The following is a 21,343-nucleotide window of genomic DNA, read 5'->3' on the forward strand; positions in this document are numbered from 1 at the left end:
TTTTACCTGAAGTGGGCCTCCAAATGTGTCTTCCAAATGTGAGGTAGTGATGGTGTCCTGGTAACCGACAGGGTACCTCATCCCCTCTCTGGCTTTCTTATTCTTGAATACTTTTAGCTTCTTTACCTTTACCATTTGTTAAGGCAGTGGATAATCATCATCATCATCATCTAAGTGCTTTAATTGCATATTTGATCTTCCAACAACCCCTCTGTGAAGAAGGTGCTAAGGGTCTGTCTACTTTAAGAGGAGAACACTGAGACTCAGAGTGACAAAATAATTTCTCCAAAGTCTACACAGCCAGTGAGCGACAGAGCTGGGATTTAAATCCAGAGTATTTGACTCCAGAGTCCTTAACTGTATGCAGTTTGCTGGTAAGACCATCCAAGAACTGAGGAAGAAGATGGTAACTCACTCCAGTGTTAAGGCAGGACTGGACTATTCTTTTTTTTTTTTTTTTTTTTTGAGAGAGAGAGAGAGAGAGTGCACATGCGGGTGGGGGAGGGGCAGAGACAGAGGGAGAGAGAGAATCTCAAGCAGACTCGACACCCACGCCCAGCGCAGAGCCTGACGCCAGTCTCGGTCTCACAACCCTGAGATCATGATCTGAGCTGAAATCAAGATTAAGACCCTTAACCGACTGAGCCACTCAGGCGCCCCTCTTCTTAGGTAAATCTTGTATGTGCTCCAATTTGGATGTGTACTGTTTAATTATTTCAGAAATACCAGACAAATCATTTTCATTTTAAGATACCTCTGCAGGAAGGCTGTCTCCAATTAAAATATGTTTAACATAAGAACCTCGAATTGCATAGTCACTACACACGACCCAATGGTTCCTACAGGATTATTCCAGGTTACTCCCCACCCCTGCAGGTCAGAAATGCATGGTGGAGTTAGTACAAAATGAGGGTGCAAGTAAGTTATTCTCATAAAATTAAATGAGCTCACTTGTTAATTTTTTCAGTCATCAAACATATTTGGAACACTCGCTATGTGACCCCTTGAATTACAGTTGTGAATGATATATTTATTTGCACTAACACTGTAGGGTTTTAACCATAGTCTTAATCATCATATCCCTTTTGGTTTCTGACAGCAAGTGCTTGGAGATTGTAATTTGATGAGGACGTGGGGAAGAAAGGACCTTGACATGGCTCCAGGTGACATGTCAGTAGTGTCCGAGGCTGTCCTGACTCAGCAACAGAAGGCTCTGGGTAAGTGAGGAAACCTGATAGGATCTACCTGAGCAGCGAGCAGCCAGCCGCATGGGCAGAGGTGGAGCCTCGACCTTCTGTCTTGCTCTGGCTTCCATAGCTTTGTCAGTGATGTGAAAAAGCTTGGAGGAGACTCAGGGAACAGAGCCACAGGCTTAATCAAAACCTTGCTTAATCTTAATCAAAACCTTGCTTAATCTTAATCAAAATGTTAAGGCTTAAAATCAAAACTAAGACAATTCAGATTATTCATGAGTGAAGCGAGGTTTTGTGGCTGCCTTCAAATCTATGAAAAGCAATTATTAAAAAAAAGATGGTGACCACATTTTCTCAGTGCACACTGAATATGTGGAAAAAAAAACAGATGAAGACATAAAAATTGCTCATTGTGAGTGCTGATAAATATTGGAATTGATCAACAGAAGAAGTTGGGTGATGTCATCTGATGGGCTTTAGAAAAGCGGATTGCCCATCTACAGTGTGTGGCTTGCCTGAGGGTCAGAGAGCTAATGGAATTATTCCTACATTTCTGGGCAGAGACAAATTCTATGAATCTTGCCCGGAATATTTCCTTGAGATTACACTTTGCTCCAGGCAAATGTGGCCCTAACACTAACTCGAGAACATGTTAGCTAGGTTTATCTTCGATTTTCCTGAGCTGCCTTCTCCAAAATCCATCTGAAGATACACTTCTAATGCCTGATGGATATTTATTTTGTATGAAGGTATCGGTGAAAGCCCTGGTTCATAGAAGCAGACGGGTTTTCATCTGTGTCTTCTCTTTGCTACTCTTGCCTTCTCTTTCCAGCCAGTTACTCATCTCTCCTGGGTCTCAGTTTCTTATCTGTAAAATGGAAAGATTATCTCTTCCCTCAAGGGATTTTTTTTTTTTTTTTGTGAAAAGGAAATCCGTTAGTGTGTGTAGAGCACTTATAGTCCCCAGGGCACTGTATTAAATAAGTAATAAAATGTTGCCAAATATTACTGTTGGCTTTACATATAATAATAATTAGAACATATTATTATGAAAGTAACAATGCTCCTTAAGGGATCATGCTATCGTTTATATAATATTAAATATTATCCTGTTTGAAATGCAGACTCATATACACAGCTTCTGCCTTGAGGTGTGCACATGAAACCTCCCTTCTTAGTTTAATTTTTATCACTAACTTCCACCCAAAGGTAGTATTCTATAGGGTAAGGAGTCCTGTGACAGCATCTTAGGTGGATTCCATAACTTTCCATCCACTAGAGGTTACTGGGACACATTGGGTAATGAGTCCTGTGACGACATGTTACCTGGATTCCATAACTCTCTGTCCACTATACTTACTAGAACAGCCTCATTCTGGGATTTCAGACACTCTTTTTCACTCTAAGACATCCAACCTCAAAACTGCCTCATTCCCTTTATCTTATTAGGGGTTAATTTGTCTGTGGCACTAACAAGAAAGATAGTTCTCAGCCCTGGTTGCAACTGAGAGCTTTTGAATTTCTCCCATTCCGAGAGATTCAGGGCTGGGGCTTGAGTGGTAGTCATTTTTCCTAACCTCCGGGTGATTCTCCTGGGCAGCCAGGATGAAAACCTCTGCTGGACAGCTGCTTGCCTCGGGCGGGGCGCTATGTTGTGCTGGTCCACTCAACTTCCCCTTAGCTCTTCCAGGGCATATGGCAGGAAGGTGGACGCGGAAGGACCAATGGTCCTTATTTAACTCGAAGTGGTGGTGGTCTTCTTAGTTGGTTGCTGCTATTTCCCCAGCTCGTGCTACCTGGCCCTCTGTCTGGCAGGCATCCCTATGCTGGCTGCCTCCCGAGGCACAACTGTGTGCAGGTTCTGTGGGGCTGAGCAAGATGGTGGAAGCCCGGGTATCTTCTAGAGTACCTGTTTGACTGAAGGGAAACTCAAAATGTATACCTAAGGTGCAGAAGGTATGAGTATAGAAGGTACCCCAATAACTGTTCCCTCCAAATCCCCCATATTTGCCCCTCCAGCCCCCTCTGTTTCTCTTTTCTCTTGTTCAGGTGTCAGACCAGCATCTGTGCTGGCTGACCAGATACCTGTATTAGAGTTCATCTGGAGAAATGGAGCCAATAGGATGTGTGTGTATATATACATATATCCTGTATATAGGCTATATTATATATAATTATATTCACATATGAATAAAATTATATTATAATATATGTGAATTCTATATTATATATAATTATATATGGATTATATATATGAATTATACAAATATAATTCATATGAATATATCTGAATATAATTATATATTTGTTTTATATATATAGAGAGAGAGAAAGAGAGAAAGAGAGATAGAGATTTATTTTAAGGAATTGGCTTATGTAGAGGCTGGCAAATCTGAAATCTGTAGGGCAGGCCAGCAGGTTAGAGAGCCAGGAAAGAGGTGATGTTGTAGTCTTGAGTCTAAAGGTGGTCTGGAGGCAGAATTCCTTCCTGTTCAGAGATGTCAGTCTGGGCTCATGATGCTTTCAACTGATTAGATGAGGCCCACCACACTATGAAGTGTGATCTCCTTTACTCAGAGTCAACTGATTTGAATGTTAATCACATCTAAACCTTCATAGCAGCAACCAGACTGGTGTTTGTCCAAACAACTGGGCACCACAATCTAGCCATGTTGACACAAAATTAACCACCAGAAAATCCAACTGGGAAATGAAATATATAACCCTCAACACTAGAGAAGGAAAACAGCCCCTTCTCCTTATGGGAGGAAATAACGTAGAGGTGCACTTGCTCCCTTCCTCTCTGTCTTCTCTCTTTGCTGCCTGGGGGAGGGGGTGGTGGGAGAAGCTGTATGTGAATTGGTGCTTTTCCTTTGGCCTGGGGGCTAGTCCCTGCTGAGGAGATTTGCTGCCATCTTGCTTAGCATGTGGGGTACTTGGTTCTCAGGTTTGGTCCTTAGTAACAGCTTAAAGATAACAGGAAAAGCCCTGCTCAGTATCTTGGCATATTCTGAATATTGCATATGATAACATAATCCCAGTACATGGTTTATTTATCTCTTATATATATCTGGAACATCCTTAAATACTTTGTGATCTGAGCTTTAGAGTGGTTCTGGGATTTGTGGGGCCTGATGCTTATGGAAAAACATCTAGAACTACAAACACAAATATAGGTCAGAGACTTAAAAAGGAAGTATGTAAGAAAGAGCTTTGGAGTTTAAGCTTCATTATTGCACAGACTGAACTGTGTCCCCTCAGAATTCATACGCTGAAGCCCTAACCCCCAATGTGACTGTATTTGGGGAGGAGCCTTTAGGAGGTAATTAAGGTTAAGTGAGATCAGAAGGCAAGTTCCTAATCCAATAGGACTGTTGACCTTATATTAAGAGGAAAATCTCTTTCTCTCTGCCTCCCTCCCCATACCTCCCAGAACAGAATGAGAAGGTAGCTATTCACAAGCCGCGGATGAGAGCACTCACCAGTAACCAAATTGGCCAGCACCTTGATCTTGGACTTCCCAGTTTCCAAAACTGGGAAAAATAAATTTCTGTTGTTTAAGGCACCCAATTTGTGGCATTTTATTGCAACCCAAGCTAAGACAATTACCTTGATGGTAAACCTGTGGTCTCCCTGTTTGTTGAGATGAGATGGGGGATATTGCACACACATGTATGTACACACATGCACACACATAAAAATATACACACACACATACATATATACATATACATACATACAGTGTGTGTGTGTGTGTGTATATATATATATTCATGACTTTCTTTTCCAGGATAAATGAGGCATTTTCTGCCTTCTTGGAAAAACATTTTTCCATTACTTCTTAATGCCTCCATTGCCATCTCATTTAACTCCTCTATCCCTGTTGGCAAATGTTAACACATCCTTATTAGAGACAAGTGTTTTGGAACAATTCATACATCCTTCCATATGGTAATGGAAAGTTTTAATTGCTTGGAGGAAGCTATTTGATCAGTCTGTTTGCCCATTTACTTTCAGAGGATAAAAGAATATTTGGTAGGCTCCTAATGCACGGGAAAATGCAAAGCCCACATTTAATATCCATTTATGTTTTAAATACCATAATTGTAGCCTTTCCAAATCATTATTTTTTAATGTAGTTAAATATAATTCATTAGCATGCTGCTGAAAATAGCAATGTCATTTGCATCACTGTGGTCGCTGCGGAATCAGCAGGTTGGGAGCCCGCGGAGATTTCTGTGGCTCGGTTCAGTAGGACCACTGGACCACTGGACTGTCGGGCTTTATGGCGTCTGCAGGGGAGAGCAGGTGGGCTTGTGCTGGCGAATACCAGCGGGCTCCGCGTGAACCGGGACTAGCCTGCTCCACCTGCACGCCCATTCGGTATTGGGTGCGGCAATCAGCAATCCCCAGCATTAAACCTCTAAGAATGCTCAGGGGCTGTTTGGGGGCTCCCGACATCCTCTTGGTTTTTTCTTACTTTTGTTCAGAGGATTCTGATGGCCTACAGAGAAAAAAATAGCAATTCTTAAGAAAAAGAAATTGCTAGAGGTATCATTCCGCCACATTTCAATGTTGCACGTTCGCCTTTGTCCATCAAGATGCGGAGTAAGGGTTTCGCGAGCAGGATGCAAGGGACAGGGCAAAGGGACAGACCGCCTTATCTGTCCATCATCCTCTCCACTTTCCCCTCTTTCCTGAGCCCCAGACTTAGTCTCCCTTCCTTTTTCCTCTTTTAATTTGCTCCCCGTGTGCAACCCTGTTCTTATGCTTCTTCTCCCTGTCTTACAGCATAGTTTTCTTTATCTTCCATTTCTACCCCCATCCTTCCTTTCTCGCTGGGGATCCCTCAGGATTCTTTCTCCTTCACAATAATGTCCCAGTATAGATCCTTTTGTGTGCAAATATTCGGGGCCATCAAGTCCCAAGTCCCAGCGGTTATGCCCAGCGTGGGGCTGCTGCTCGCTGCAGGGCCCGCGATGCTTGGGGGGCACTGAATGGGGGGGTCCGCAGGTGCCGCGATGCTTGCCCGCCAGGGACCCGCACGAGTGGAGTGCCTCTCCTTCTCCTGGCCGAGGCCCCTTCACCAGTCCAGCCTGCACCTTCTCGGCTCGCTGGGGCGCCTGCAACTCCTCCTGAGTGTGCACAGGAGGCTAAGGCTTCTGCAAGGTCCCCGAGCCCACCTCTGCAGCCGGGGGTTTGGTGGCCAGGCACCTGCTGCCTTCAGAAAGCTGGAGGGAGAAAACCTTTCACTGGCAAAGTTCTCCATTGTCTTTTGTTCTCAGTTACTTTCTTTATCCCCAAAGAAAGTGGAGAACTTCTTCGAACTCTGTGGATATTTCTAGGTCTGCTTTTGGAGGAAACCTGCAGAGGGAAGGAAGACATATCCATGCTCTCCTACCCTTTTGGGCTCCTTGGCGGAGGGGGTGGGGGGAGAACTCATTTTCTAAATTACCAATTATATGGGTTACTTCTTTTTAAAATATTTTATTTATTTATTTGAGAGAGAGAGAGAGAGAGATAAAACGTGAGCAAGGGGAGGGGCAGAGGGAGAAGCAGGCTCCCGGCTGAGCAGGGAGCCTGACTTAGGGCTCCATTCATCCTAGGGCCCTGGGATCATGACCTAAGCTGAAGGCAGAGGCTTAACCAACTGAACCACCCAGGCAGCCCCTATATGGGTTACTTCTGAAAGGAGAGACATAGGGTATTAGGGACGTAGGACTAAGACCTATGTCCTACCCCTTATGCTTCTCCTCCTAGGTTCATTTCTGAAGTCTTCATCACCATCATCACCATCCCCACCACCGTCATCATCACCATCATTATCACCACCATCCCCACCATCACCATCATCATCTTTAGCACCATCATCCAGGGTCAAGGTGTGGGGAAGGGTACTAGAAATTTTCATCTGCTCGTTCTGCCCCTTTTTGCCTTAATTATTATTGTCTTTGTCATTGCTATATGTTTGCATTTACTGACATTTTATAACAATCAAGAAATAGTATAATAATAACACTTAAAACTATAACAAGTTTGAGGTGCCTGGATCGCAATAATAATATATGATACATGCTATGTAGTAAATGCCAACTATCAAATTTACTGCTTTAAAAAAAACCCTCCATTTATTTTATTCACTTTTTTCCCATACCAATAATTGACAAGTTTTTCTCCCCATTGGTCTTTACTTATAAAAATGGAGTAAAAAAGAGAAAATATTTCTTACGCCCAATTCTCTTCTTACCTTTGTTGTCCTCTGAGCAATTTCTCCCAAACTACCCATGCAAATAACCATAATCATAATAATTAATGATGAAAAAACTTGGCTTTCTTTACTCTGATTTCTTCTCTTCTTGGCTGAGTTTTAGAAATTATGTTGTTTCAACATAGTTTTTTATAGCGTAATTTTTCTGTTTTTAGGGACAGTAATGTTTTTAAGGATGTAAAAATATAGGAATTTTGATTTGAATTAGAATTTATACAAGATTGTAAAGCTACCCACATTTACTTGATTCAAGAAATGGACACAACATCCTAATAGTCAGAAATTAAAGCAGGACCAGTTGAACAGAAGAACATTTTCCCTTTTAAAAAGGTTTCTGTATTTAACAACTAATAAATGAATCAATGAGTAAAAAATGAATCAAATATCTCTGCTGTGCTGAGCTAAGGAATGAATCAATCACTCACCATATCCTTCTTGAGTGTCTGTTGCATGCAGAGAATTGTGCGTTCTGTCTATGCTGATGAGAGGAACCCAAGAGTCAATAGAACTCAACACAACGTTCATAGACTGTGTACCAATTACTGTGTTAGATGTTCTGTTTCTCCTCTTATCTTCTGGACTCCAGAGGAATCTTGACAAATGCCTGTGAAAATCTTCCCTTAGATGTTGTCCACAGACTCAATTTAGCATGGCCAAGAGTAAATGAACCTTATCTCTGTTAAATGGCACTTTTCACAGCTATGCTCGACTCTTGGCCCTCCACCATTCATCTCTCCCCAATACAATCCTGCATCATTTGGTTGGGCTGATTCCTTGTACCTAGCAGCAGAAGCTGCCCCTAACCCCAGTCTGCTGCTGTTACCGTTGATCAAGCCTTGTGTATTCTCAGCTTTGCTCTTGCAATGACTTTGTAGCTTGTGTACCTCTAAAAGTTCTTATTATCTTCTCTGTGTGGTACCTGCTAGAGTGACCAATCATCCCAGTTTGACCAGGATGGAGAGGTTTCTTGGGAAGTAGGACTTTTGGTTTTAAAACAGAACATTCCCAAGCAAACTGGGACAGTTGGTTGCCTCCATCTTACTATCTTTCAAGTCAAAGTCTGAGGCAGGTGGAATGGATTGAGCACAGATCAGGTGCCCACATATATTAGCAGGGAGGATGACAAAGGATCCAGCATTTTTCAACTTCTCTAATGGGAGTGGGGCTTCGATTCATAAGGAGTCCCCAGCTGTAGAAAGAGGATTCAGGGTCTGGGTGATAAAAGCCAATGACACATATATCCATTCACTGTTCGTCTGTGTCCAGTCTCCCTAATTATTATGTCCTATGCATTCAGCCTCAAAGAAAAGCTCACATTCTACCAACTCCCTTCCCCTTGAATAACCGCTCTCACTCCCCACAAAAGAGGAAGTCCAAATTTTGCAGTGTGGTCTATATTGCCTCACAGTCTGACTCCAAGCCTCCATTTCCAGCCTCACCTCCTGCTCTCTACCTCCTTACCCTTCTGCCCCTTCCCTCCAGGTTTAGAGGCACCCCTTGCATTTCAGGAATCATGCCCCATGTTTCCATGCCTCCAGGCATTTGGAATCAGTTGTTCCCTTCACCAGGACTGCTGTCTGCTCCCGGTACAGATGTCCCTCCTCTGTGATGCCTTTCCGATCACTCCATTCCACAGCCACCCAGGCCACATGAGCTGTTTCTTCCTTCGTATGTTGATAACACTTGCCGTGTGGTATTGTCATTTCTAATTTACATGTCTGTGTTTCCCTTAAATTAAGAGTGCTTCAAGTGCTAAACAAAGAGATACCTTTCTTCCGAGAGATGGAGAAGGAAACCATGGCCACAAGCACACTTGAAAAAAATCATAGTCACCTAAATCTGAGTGAATTCCAAAAATATATGTGATGAGGCATTTGTTGCTTTCCCAAATATCAATTTCCCTACCCTTACAGTACTAATAGAACCTCACGAATTCAATGGGCACATGGCTACATGCTGTCTACCTTTTTTTTTTTTTTTTGCTTTGGTGCTGGTGTTGGACTATGAACATGGTGGCAGGAATTGGAGCAGCCCATCTTTGACTTTGAGGTAGAAGCTGATGTTGAGGATGGCAGATTCACAAGGGAGAAGGAGCATGGATCCCCAGCTTATGGTCAATAGAGCATTCCTGGATTGTTCATGTTTAGACTGCTTTGTGTGAGAGAAATAAGCTTCTGTTTCATTTAAATCACTGTTAATTTGAATTTTATTGCCATGGCCAAAAGTTAACTCAATTAATATGAGAAAGAAAAGGTGTTAGAGGGGAACTAGCCCTTTTATAGTGTGACTTGGCTAGAAGTCTGGTGGGTGGTTGGGTGTGGGAGAGCTGAGCAGACACAGGAACATAGCCCCTCTGGCTACATCAGTGTGGACATGTGGGCCACTTTTTGCTACAGACGCTTCTCTGGATCAGCATTTTCCAATATAGTTTCTTCAGATATTTCTCTAAGGTATTACTCATGTGATAGAATAAGAAGTAGGAATGGAAAAAAAAAAAGACCAGAAAGCCATTTTGTTCTCCTTTTTCTGCTCTTTAGATCTGGCTTTTGGATAATGATGCCAGATCATCAAGATGCCAGAAAGATCTATTACTAAGATCCCATGTCAGGCAGAAATGCCACAAAGCAAGACATGCTCTCTGACTTCACTGAGGTAAACAGACAAAAAATATACAAACGGAAGACAAAAGTGGGTAGGTAGCTAGCTAGCATATTGCTTACTCAAATCCACTTTTTAAAAAAAGATTTATTTATTTATTTGAGGGGGGAGGGGCAGAGGGAGAGAGATAATCTCCAGCAGACTTGCCGCTGAGTGCAGAGCCCCACTCAGGGCTCCATCCCATGACCCTGAGATCATGACCTGAGCCGAAATCAAGAGTTGGATGCTTAACTGACTGAGCCACCCAGGCACCCCCACTTCTTAAAATCAAATAATTGAAAGAATATTTAGAAGAGGGAGAGGCAAGGTGGCAAAATTAAAGCTTTGGGAAGACAATTGGAAATTGTCACCCAGTCACTTACTGGCTGTCTGATTATGGGTAAATTAATTTATTTGAGCTTTACTCTCTTTTTTTTTTTAAGATTTTATTTATTTGAGAGAGAGAGAGCATAAGTGAGAGGCAGAGAGCCCGAGGTGGGGCTCCATCCCAGGACCCTGAGATCATGACCTGAGCCGAAGGCAGACGCTTAACTGATTGAACCACCCAGGCGCCCCTGAGCTTTACTCTTCACCAAGAGTAGGGCTACTGATACCCACTTCTTATGGTTGTTTTGAGAATTAGAAGACAACATGTGGGTTTTTATTGCAATGTTTATGTTTCATGTTTATGCCTTAATTGATGTAGAATTTTGCATACAGGATGAGATAGGCACCTAATTTTATTTTTCCAGTGTGGGTACCCTATTATCTCTCCATCATTTATTAAAACAAAAAGTCCTTTGGTCAGCTGTGCCATTTCAATCATACATCACGTTTCCATATAAGCATGAGCCTGTTTCTAGACTTCATTTTCTCTTCCATTGGTTTGTTCATCTATCCCTCAACCGATCGTTAACTGTTTATATGTCCTTTATATGATGTCTTTATATCTGGTATGGCAGTTCTACCATCTTATTCTTCTTTATAATGGTCTTGGTTATTTATATTCTTCATCTAAATTTCAGAATCAAGATCCATAAGGAACACTGTCAAGATTTTTATCAGAATTGCATTAATCGTCTAGATGATTTTGGGGAGTATTAAAGGGTTTATGGTACTAAAATGTGGGTAAGTTTGATAGGCTGAGGGGTAAGGAGGGAGTCAGGGCAGAGGAAAACCATGAGGCAGGAAAATACCAGGTGTGTTTGGTACATGGAATGGTCTAGTTTGACTGGCAAGTGATGGATACTAGGAGGGAGATGTGGACAGAGTCCTGGGAGGCACCTTGGCCATTAAATGTAAAGTGAATGCATAGAGAAGCCTTGTGCCAACTCTGGAGTCCTGAATGAAAAACAGCTTCCCATCCAGCTTTGTAAAAGTAATGGTGCAGTGGATTCATGTAAGAAAAGTTGGAGACACACTGGAAGTTTAGCCAGATGTAACTCAGGCACTAAGCTGTGAAATGGTGCTCTTGCTGTTCTTTTACCTGTGGCTACTAAATCCATCTGTAAACCCTCTGCAGGAATATGAGCTAAGAAATGCACATTCTCTGATGATTTTCCCAGATGTGCAATTAGCTTGATCAAAAACACGCTCAGCCAGAGGCACTTGTTAACTTCCAAAAGCGGAGCCTTCTCACCCTGCCTAAACCGGCTGGTGGACCCCCAGTTGTGTCTATGTGCATTGCACATTCAGTTTTCCTGTTGCTTTGCCACCATGATTTCCAGAGTCCAGACAGCTACACAGGTCTGCTATTGTTACAAAGGACCCATTCTGGCTGAGCTCCCTGCAAGGCTATTTTAAAGGCCAGGTGAGTATCAGAATGTACAAACCAGTGTTTGTAGAATCACAGCATTTGTGAGCTAGACCAATGGCAGGGATCACTCATCCATCTGCCCCAGCCTTCTCCTGAGGTTGGTAAGGAAGCATGCCCTGAGGGGGTGGATCAACGACCTCTCAGTGAAATAAAACAGAACTCCTGATGGACCTGTCCAACCAGCCTTCCAAAGACACCAGAATCCAAAGATGGACACAGCTTAGACTCAGGTTGGGAGTCCTGCTGCATTTAAGTCTGAAGAGAGTCTGTTAATTATAGAGTGTTTATAGAATTCAGCTTGACAATAGTAGAACAGTGAGGAGCATAAACTAGCGTTAGACTATGTTCAAATCATGGCGCCCCCTACTTGTAGCTGGGTATGATTTTGGTAATTTGTTAAACTTCCTCGAATCTCAGTGTACCATTGAGGACAGTTGTGATTATCAAATGAGATAATTCATGTAAGGCACTTAGCACAAGGCTTGGGATCTAGTTCGAGTTCAATAACTGTTGGATGAATGAGTCAGACACCAGGGATCGGAAGCATTGGAAGAACACATTTTCTGGATGTATTTCAACCGCAGAGACAAATGGAACCAGAAACGTGGAAGGCAGAGATTCACTTAGTAGGTTCGTTCTCATTTAATAAGTTACCTATTTATTCAATAAATATGTCTTTTTTGTTTTGTTTTGCTTTTTGTTGTTTGTTTTTATTTGAGTAGAGTTGACACACAATGTTACATTAGTTTCAGGTGTATAACACAGTGCTTCAACAAGTTTATACATTATGCTACGTTTACCACAAGTATAGCTACCATCTGTCCCCATACATCACTATTAGAATATCGTTAACTATGTTCCTTATGCTGTGTCTTTTATTTCTGTGATGTTTGGATCTTTTATATGCTAAAGTACTGAGTTAGTCAGTGGGCATACAACCGTGAACAGGGCATATGTGGGGCTTATGTCTAATGAGGGATAAAGACAATTCAGTGTGCTAAGTTTTACGATAGGGGAGAAAAGATATTGCCAAATTTCATTGACCCTAAGATGCCATCATTTCTAAGATCTATCCTTTTTATGCATCTCTAAGGGAAAAAAAGTTGGCAATTTTAATTTTAATTGATTGTGAGACATCCATTTTAATGGATTGATCCATAATTTTCATTGGTTGTAATACGTAACATTTTCATGTAAAAATGCATTGTAAAATTTTTACAAATTTTGTAAAAAATGCAAAAAAAAACCCCCAGTGTCTTAGAAAAATAAATGAAATAAATACATGGGCAAGAAAGAAGAGTTTGAATCCTTCTCAGAGTTTCTGTGAACCATAAAAAGAGATAGCAGATTAAGATTAGACTTGAAGACTGGAAAGTAACACATAGTCAATCATTGTAGTGGACATTTGTCTTTGTTTAGCTGCCTTGCAAATAAAGCACCATCCTATCTGGGGAAAGGCCCCTTCGTGAGAGTTGGCTTCACCTCCCACTGTAACAGCCAAAGGTAACCAGTCCGACTGGTAGAAACAGGCACTCGATTCTTTCCAGTGGCTTTCCCCCCATCTTGGGTAGGTTTTCCCTTTACATGTGTGTACTGCTCTATACGCCGATGAATTCTTGTGGTGCTCTTCACAGATCCTCAGAGTTCTCTCCGTGTATCTCTCTCCTCTCTAAATTCTGACCTGCAAACTCTTGTCATCTCGATCTCCCTGAATTTTCAGCTCTATTTCCTCAATTCAGGGAGCCCTGTGGCTCTCCCTGGGATCCGCTTCTTATACCACGGTCTGGAATCTCTCGCAACGCAATCAGCTGGTACAACGCCACAGGGCACCTATCTTGTTTCCCACCTCTTCGAGATGATTCCTTTGGTTTTCTTCATGCCCAGTGTCTGGAAATCCTTTGTTCCATATACTTTGTTCAGTGCTCCAATGGGAAATTCTTAAAGTTCCCGTTCATCCATCTTAGCCAGAAGTAAAATTTCCATTAATTTTATTTTCATTTGAAATAAATAAGTGTGGTTTCTTTTCCCAATCTCTTCATGTAGGACCATGAATCTTTCTTTAAGTTTGACTCTATATACTGGAGTTTCTTGTTGTGAATTAAATTCATCTTGCATGGCCTGTATTTTCTAGTTCAGTTTCTTTAAAGTAGAAGCAAGAGTGAAAAATACTTAGAAATCAATCTGAGTATATTAATCTTCCAGACTGAAGGATTATTCTTAGTCCACTACTCTCTTTCCCCCACACCGAATTTAATAGCAAGCTTCTTTTCAACTCAGATTTTTTCTACAGCATTCAACTCAGAATTTATAGAAACAATTCATTGTTTTGTACACTTTTTCTACATCTTTTATTGATTTTTGTAATATTTTATTACATCATATAATTGCAATAACAGGTACATAAACAGGCTGGGAAATAAAAGCTACATATCTCAACGTATAATTAGCTGGGTGACAGCAGAAGTGTTTATGCATACCTGGGAGAACCATAGTAGATTGGAACATTTAAGGAGTCGGGTATGAGTCAGTGTGTTTCACTCAGAGTTGAACTTGGAGGGGGGGGTTATCTCGCCAGTTGGTTAGGTAAAGGTTAAGGGAGCATCTGTACAGATCTTTGCACTCTGCCTGGATGATGTTAAGTAGATAAGCAAGATGAGTGAGTAGTTGGTATTTTAATGAGGCAAAAGGGGGTTTCAGCTGAGTGACAAAAGTGTGTGTGTGTGTGTGTGTGTGTGTGTGTGTGTGTGTGTAAATTGTCCCTTTGACCTTAGTCCCTTTGATTCCAACTGAATTTCTATTTTTTCTCTTCTGATTTGTAAGTAGGTACACAATCTTTAGCTTTTCTCCGAGATATCTTTTTTTCCTTTAAATTTTTTTATTGTTATGTTAATCACCATACATTACATCATCAGTTTTTGATGTAGGGTTCCATGATTCATTGTTTGTGCATAACACCCAGTGCTCCACGCAGAATGTGCCCTCTTTAATACCCATCACCAGGCTAACCCATCCCCGCACCCCCCTCTTAAACCACAGGTTGTAATACTTTCTATTCCTTCAAAGTCTGAAGTGTCCTTGTAAGAACACCCTGGAGGAGACTCTAAATACCGGAAGGCCATGTCTTGCTGAGATAACCCAGTGTTAAGGGAGCTTCCATTCTTGATTTTAGTTTAGGGAAGTGCACAGGAGTGGTGAAAGCCTTAGTACTTCGACCTTTTCTTGCCTGCATCATCCTCCCTCACCCGTTAGTTGTTATAGGTTGCTGGCTAAGGGTTTGTTAACATTTAGAGCTTATTAGTATTTTGGTTGGTTAAATTATTAATTTCTTTATGTTTTTATTATAATTTCCTTACTTTCCACTTGACTTTCTATTTCAAAGCTATAAGCAAGCTTTTTTTCCCCTTACTTCCAGTATTTTTACCAAGCATCAACTAGAAGCTTTGGCCCTTCCTGTCTTCTGAAACAGCAGAATTGGGGCGCCTGGGTCCCTCAGTTGGTTAAGCGTCTGCCTTCAGCTCAGGTCATGATCCCAGGGTCCTGGGATTGAGCCCTGCATTGGGCTCCCTGCTCAGTGGGGAGTCTGCTTCTCTCTCTCCCTCTGCCTCTCCCCCTGGCTCGTACTCTTTCTCACTCACTCTCTCTCTCAAATAAAAAAATAAAATCTTAAAAAAAAAAAAAAGAAAAGAAACAGCAAAATTGCTTATCCTGGGTGTTCAGTAGGGTATCCAAAGAGGACATTTCCTGTGAAGACAAAGAACAAGATGAGGCAGGCATGAGGCCCATGTGGTTCCAGAGCAGTGGGAAAGTGACAAGACCTCAGCCCTGGGCCCCAAGAACCAGGTCTTTATACTTAGCAGAGATTTCCATCAGAGCGTAGCAGGAAAACAGAGGGATACTGGACCCCAAACAAAAACCATGGTACAGACAATGAGGGGTAGAGCAAAAAGCAGGATGGTCTAAAGATTAGTTGTCTGTCTCTCATTTTCTAGGCACCGTGGAATCTTCCTCAATTCTTGTGATCCTGGGAGGGAAGGGACCATAATACTGAATACCTATCAGCCTAGTGGACTAAGGTCTGGAGTCATATTTACTTTGATTTAAAGATTAGAAAGAAATGGATTCACATTTGAATTTTTGGGCTGGAATTCAACACTTCTACAATTTATCTTATAAATATATTTTGAAACTGGCTGTAAAGCATAGTATTAAGAAACTGGGATTGGAAAAAAATAGTCACTCACTCTATTCTCATGATGGTTTATAGCAAGGGTTGCAAGTGGTGGGCCAAATCTGGCCCACTGCCTGTTGACAATAAAGTTTTATTGGTACACAGCTATATCCACTTGTTTTTATCATGTCTATGACTGCTTTTGTGCTACCACAGTAGAATGAAGTAGTTGTGACAGAGACCATATAGCCCACAAAGCTTAAAATATTTACTATCTGGTAGCTCACAGAAAAAGTGTGCCAAAATCTGGTCTATAGGCATTAATCAAAGAATGATACAAATAAAAGTATAATGTGCTCTAAGAGAAAGGTACATGGTGCTTTAATAAGAGCTAATTCTTATATTGCGGTTGATTCATGCCAAGCACTGGTTTAAGTATGTCACTAACCCATCAAGTCCTCAGAACAGTGCTGTGAGGTAGGTCACACCATGATCCCTGTTTTGCCAGTGAGGAAACTGAAGCACAGGGAAGCTACATGTCTTTCCACGGCTGCATAACTAGCTAGTGGGGCACCTAGGATTCTAAACCACGCAGTCCAGCCTTGGAATCTGGTCTCTCAACATTATACTATACTATCACATATATTGTGGGACTGTGTAATAGAGAAGAAATAAAAATGAACTAATCTAGGAAGTCAGTAGGGGTTTTTCTCAGGAAGCGATGGCTTCCCATGGCCAAGCCATGGGTACAGGGAGGGGTGGAAAATTGGGACCATTTTTGCAATCAACTGCAGGTGGGTTGGGGCCATAGCAGGCAGGATCTTATGGACATTTTAAGGCATTTTACTGTTATTTTGTGGGTATTGGGCAACCACTCAAAGATTTAAATTAAGGTGGACTTTACCTTGGCAGAGATCATTCTGGCTTTGGAAAATGGACCAGAAAGAAGAAGAGTGGACACGGAGGAGCAGTTAGGATGACACAGTCACAGTTCAGGTGAGAGAAGATGGTGGAGGCTTCTACACCCTGGTGGGGGTAGAGTCAGAGAGACGTGGGTGATGGTAAGACATAGTTAGAAGGTAAAGTCAGAAGGATTTGAGAATGGACTGACTGTGGGTTGGGTGTTGAATTTCTAGACCATTAGCTACTTGAAGGCTGGGGCAGGAACGTTCACATCCCTGAAATCCCAGTGCTGGGCACATCATGGGGATTCAGGAACTATCTGGAAAATGATTTGCATTACTATATTTCATGGTGAATGTTTTTTTTCTCCTCAGTTACAGGTAAATCCTTGGGATTTGGTGTGCCGTGTAGTTTTTTGGGTACTTTAGAGAATCAAAAAGCATGACATTCAGGACTGTATAAATGTGGTTCATTTGCTAACTTTCTCACTCCCACAGCGGACATGACTGGCTCTGGCTCTGACCTCATGTGAAATAAACGACATCGAGACTTAACAGGGCATTCACGCCTCCCAGTGTGCCTTCTCCAAGGGGTGACTTCTGGAAGCTGCCCAGGCTAATCAGCGCCCCAGGCTCTTGCCTGACAGAAAAGCACAATATGGGGCAGGCGATGGAAGCTTAAGGAAATGGTGCCCCTGGCTCTGGTTATTTTCTTCCTCTCTGGAAAGGAGAGGTTCAGATATTTGAAAACAAATAAGGAAATTGAAGACCTAGCTCATCGTGATGGGGTATTTGAGCACAGGGCACTCAGCCTAAAGGGTTTCCTTCATCATGTAGCCAAGGGCCGTGCTAATGCAATTTTGGACACGGAGGCCGTGGAGCTGAAGTGGGCCGTTTCTCTCTGCTTCAGGTCTGCTGCTGCGCAGCCCAGGGGTTCTGTGTCCTTCAGACTTAATCTTGCCTTCGCTCCCATAGTGGCTGCTCTTCTCATGGGAGCCAAGGATGTAGTTAATCGATTGGCCCTCTCTGGAAGGAGAGGAAATGGTCTGTCGCTCCTGCTGGAAGGGGAATCTTCCTGCCTACCGTGCCCTGGCTGGTTTGGGGAGACATACATACTGCAGGGTCTGGGGCTAACCTAGTGTGTCCAGCCCACCTCCTCTGTTTCTAGAGCCCACAGAAGCTGCAATGGCCAAAAAGGCAAGACTGTATTTTTAAAATGCCTTTGAGCTTCAGTTGTGTATGTGTGTGTGTGTGAAATACAGAATCATGCAAACTTATTTTCCTCCATAACTAGAGGAGTAAGTAATTTGGCAGTTTTATAGAGTATAGCCTGAAAATGGGTCCCAGGGCAATGCATTCGATGTTTACAAGTTGCCCACTGGGCTTTTAATGAGAAAGATGGTTTTGCCTTAAATAACTGGTTCAAATGAAAAAAAAATGAGAGCACTCCTCTGCAAGCAACAATCTGGAGTCACTTCTGGGACTGTTACCTGGTTATTGTTATGAAGTCAAGCTCAGAATAATGACCCTTCAGACTCTATTGCAGTAACAGACCTTTTTTTTTTTTTTTTTTTTTTACTGATGGGATGAGATCAGGGCAGGTGGAGGAGGCTCAGCATGAACTGAATCCTCTTCATGCTTTTGTATTTTCAGAAGACTTAAGGGGAAATTTCCAGCCCGGTGTGTGGGCACTTAACCACATGCGTCCTATTACCACTGATGAGATTCATGCAGCTTGGCCCCTGCACTTCTATTTACCCTTTAATTTAGCAAGTTTTCCCGTCATGGAGCTATTAACAGTTGTTTTCTAAGAAAAACAACCAATACCAATGCACACACCCTCTTGCATTTTCCTCTACCTGCAGATATATACCCATTCAGAAAACTTCTTCGTCTGATACCAAATGGTGTGTGAGAGACTGAATATATGAACAGATTGATGGCTGGGCCATATATACGAATAGACTCTGACCCACAAGCCATAGCAACCGGTCCAGGAAACCCGCCCCCTATCTATAATAAACAGCCCAGGAAGCCAGCTGGCTACAAGTCAGCCTTTTGGCAAGCCAGAGGGCTATCTCTAGGGACAATCCAGGAAGCTAAATAATAACTATGTCACAATCTATCCCAAATGGCCAGCCTTTCTAATTCGTGCTCTGCTTCCAACTTAGGACCAACCAGAGAAAGCCACATATGCACCCTAACCAATCACAGAGGACGCTGGGTTCTAGTTAGCCCTCCTCCAGCCCCCCCCCAGGCCAGCAGCCTCTGATCAGGGCACCCCCTCCTCCCCGAGCCTGCCCCTTTCCTCTGTGAAGCTCTCCCATCCTCTGCTTACCTTTGAATCTCTGCCAAACGCAAGTAATAGTGTCTGCTTCTACTCACCCTCCTTGTTACGATGATGTGAGGCGATGGAATGCCTGCAGGATGAGAGGAAGTGAGGGGAAAGACGTAGGGCTTGCGACCAGCATTGGACTACTATTGACCTTTCAGCCATATGTCATCATGAGGATCACCCCTTTGATTACTGAAACCATGGAAAGTGAAGCCACAGATAAGAGGGGACTACTGTGTTACAAAGTATTATTATATGAAGAGGCGATCAAAGTATATGGAGACAAAAATGTAGGGAAAAGTATTATGGAGGTTTGGCAGGGAGTTAACAGAAATATTTTTGTGGCTGTGCTGATGCATGTGGCATTTGTCAGGTTTTTATTACTTTAATTTATTGTGATGTCTTTTCTCACTCAATAAATATTCACTTATGTATCTAATTTTTAATTACACTTTTAATTTTGAAATCATTGTAGATTCATATGCGGTTGTGAGAAATACAAGAGAGAGATTCTATGTTTCCTTGACCTGTTACCCCCATGGTAACATCTTGCAAAACTTTTGTAGTATAGTATCAAAACCAGGATGTGGACACTGATACGGTCCATGTGTAATTTTTATATATGCGGTTTTGTGTCTTTTTCCTAAGGAGCTCCTCGTCCCCCAAGTATGATAAGCTTCAGGTCCCACGGAAGCTGGATCTGCCCCACGTCTACCATGTGCTGGATGCCATTCTTGGTGCTGGGGAGGGAGCAGTGAAAAAGACAAAGTCCCTGGCCTCGGGGAGCTTATGTTCTCGTGAGGGACACAGAAGATGAAATAGAGTATGTCAGATGGTAATGAGCATTGTGGAGAAAAATAAAGCAGGGTAAGGGAATTGGGAATATGGCAGACTGGAGCTGCTATTTTCAGAAGGGAGGCTGGGGAAGGAAGGACTCCTAGAGAAGGTGACTGACATCAAGGCATGAAGGAGGCAAAAGAGCAAGCCAAGAGGATTTTGCAGGGAGAAGGAAGGGCAGACTCCCCGAGAGGGAGGGAGAGAGAGCAAGGTGGGGAGCGGTTGGGTTTGAGATTGGAGATAATAGGGGGGCAGATGGAGTGATGGAGCAGGCCCCCATGGGCCCCAAAAGGAAACTGACTTGTGCTCTGAATGAGTTGGGAAGGCATTGAAGGGTTTTGAGCAGATAAATGATGAGATATGACTTACATATTTTTTAAATTTTATTTTTTTAATTCAATTGATTAACATACAGTGTATCATTAGTTTCAGAGGTAGAGTTCAGTGATTCATCCGTTGCATATAACAGCCAGTGCTCATTACATCCCGTGCCCTCCTTAAGAACCACTCTGGCTGAGAATACCTGGGATTTGAGGCAAAGAAAATAGCAGGACCAGCTAGATAATGTGGGCCCAGGGTGAAATGAAAATGAAGAGATCTTATTCAAAAAATAGGGAGGGGCGCCTGGGTGGCTCTGTCAGTTAAGCTCTGCCTTTGACTTGGGTCCTGGGATGGAGCCCTGCATTGGTCTCCCTGCTCAGCAGCGAGTCTGCTTCTCCCCCTCCCTCTGTGATGTCTCTCGCTCTCACTCTCTCTCAAATAAATAAAATCTTAAAAAAAAAAAAAGGGGGAAGAAAGCATTTCCTCTCTTCTGTGGTGTCCCTTTTGTCCTGTTCCTGTATGGGCAGTGGCTGGGAGGGGGATAGCCAAGAAAATCCCATGAGATAGCAAGAGAAAGGACCACACATGAGACTCCAGACCCCAGGTGCATGCTGCTTTGTCCCATTGGACTTCCCTTAGGAAGCACAAAGTCGAGGTAAACTTATTAAGAATTCCAAGGTCACTTCCACAGAGCAGTAGAATATCAAGCATGGGGTCCTTAAGCATAGAGCCCCATGCCACTGCACTGGTCACACACCCACCTGTGCAGCCGGCCCTCATCGGGTGAGCAGACAGGATGCAAAAACAGTCATCTGGAAGAGGGAGGGTGGTGACTTGGGCCAGGTGACAGCAGGGGACCTGGGAAG

General features: G+C 42.7%; 1 long non-coding RNA gene across 4 annotated transcripts in view; it reads left to right on the plus strand.

The window, feature by feature from the left end:
* Positions 1–21,343, plus strand: part of LOC141373097 (uncharacterized) — a 148,220-nt gene that overhangs the window by 58,953 nt on the left and 67,924 nt on the right. For all 4 annotated transcript variants that reach the window (XR_012378741.1, XR_012378738.1, XR_012378740.1 and 1 more), the window contains exon 3: positions 1,100–1,217. This is a non-coding gene — a long non-coding RNA (uncharacterized lncRNA). The remainder of the gene's footprint in view (positions 1–1,099; positions 1,218–21,343) is intronic.

This window comes from Callorhinus ursinus, unplaced genomic scaffold (assembly GCF_003265705.2).
Source record: "Callorhinus ursinus isolate GAN/ISIS: 27379988/994484 unplaced genomic scaffold, GSC_fseal_2.0 scaffold7, whole genome shotgun sequence".
Lineage (NCBI taxonomy): Eukaryota > Metazoa > Chordata > Mammalia > Carnivora > Otariidae > Callorhinus > Callorhinus ursinus.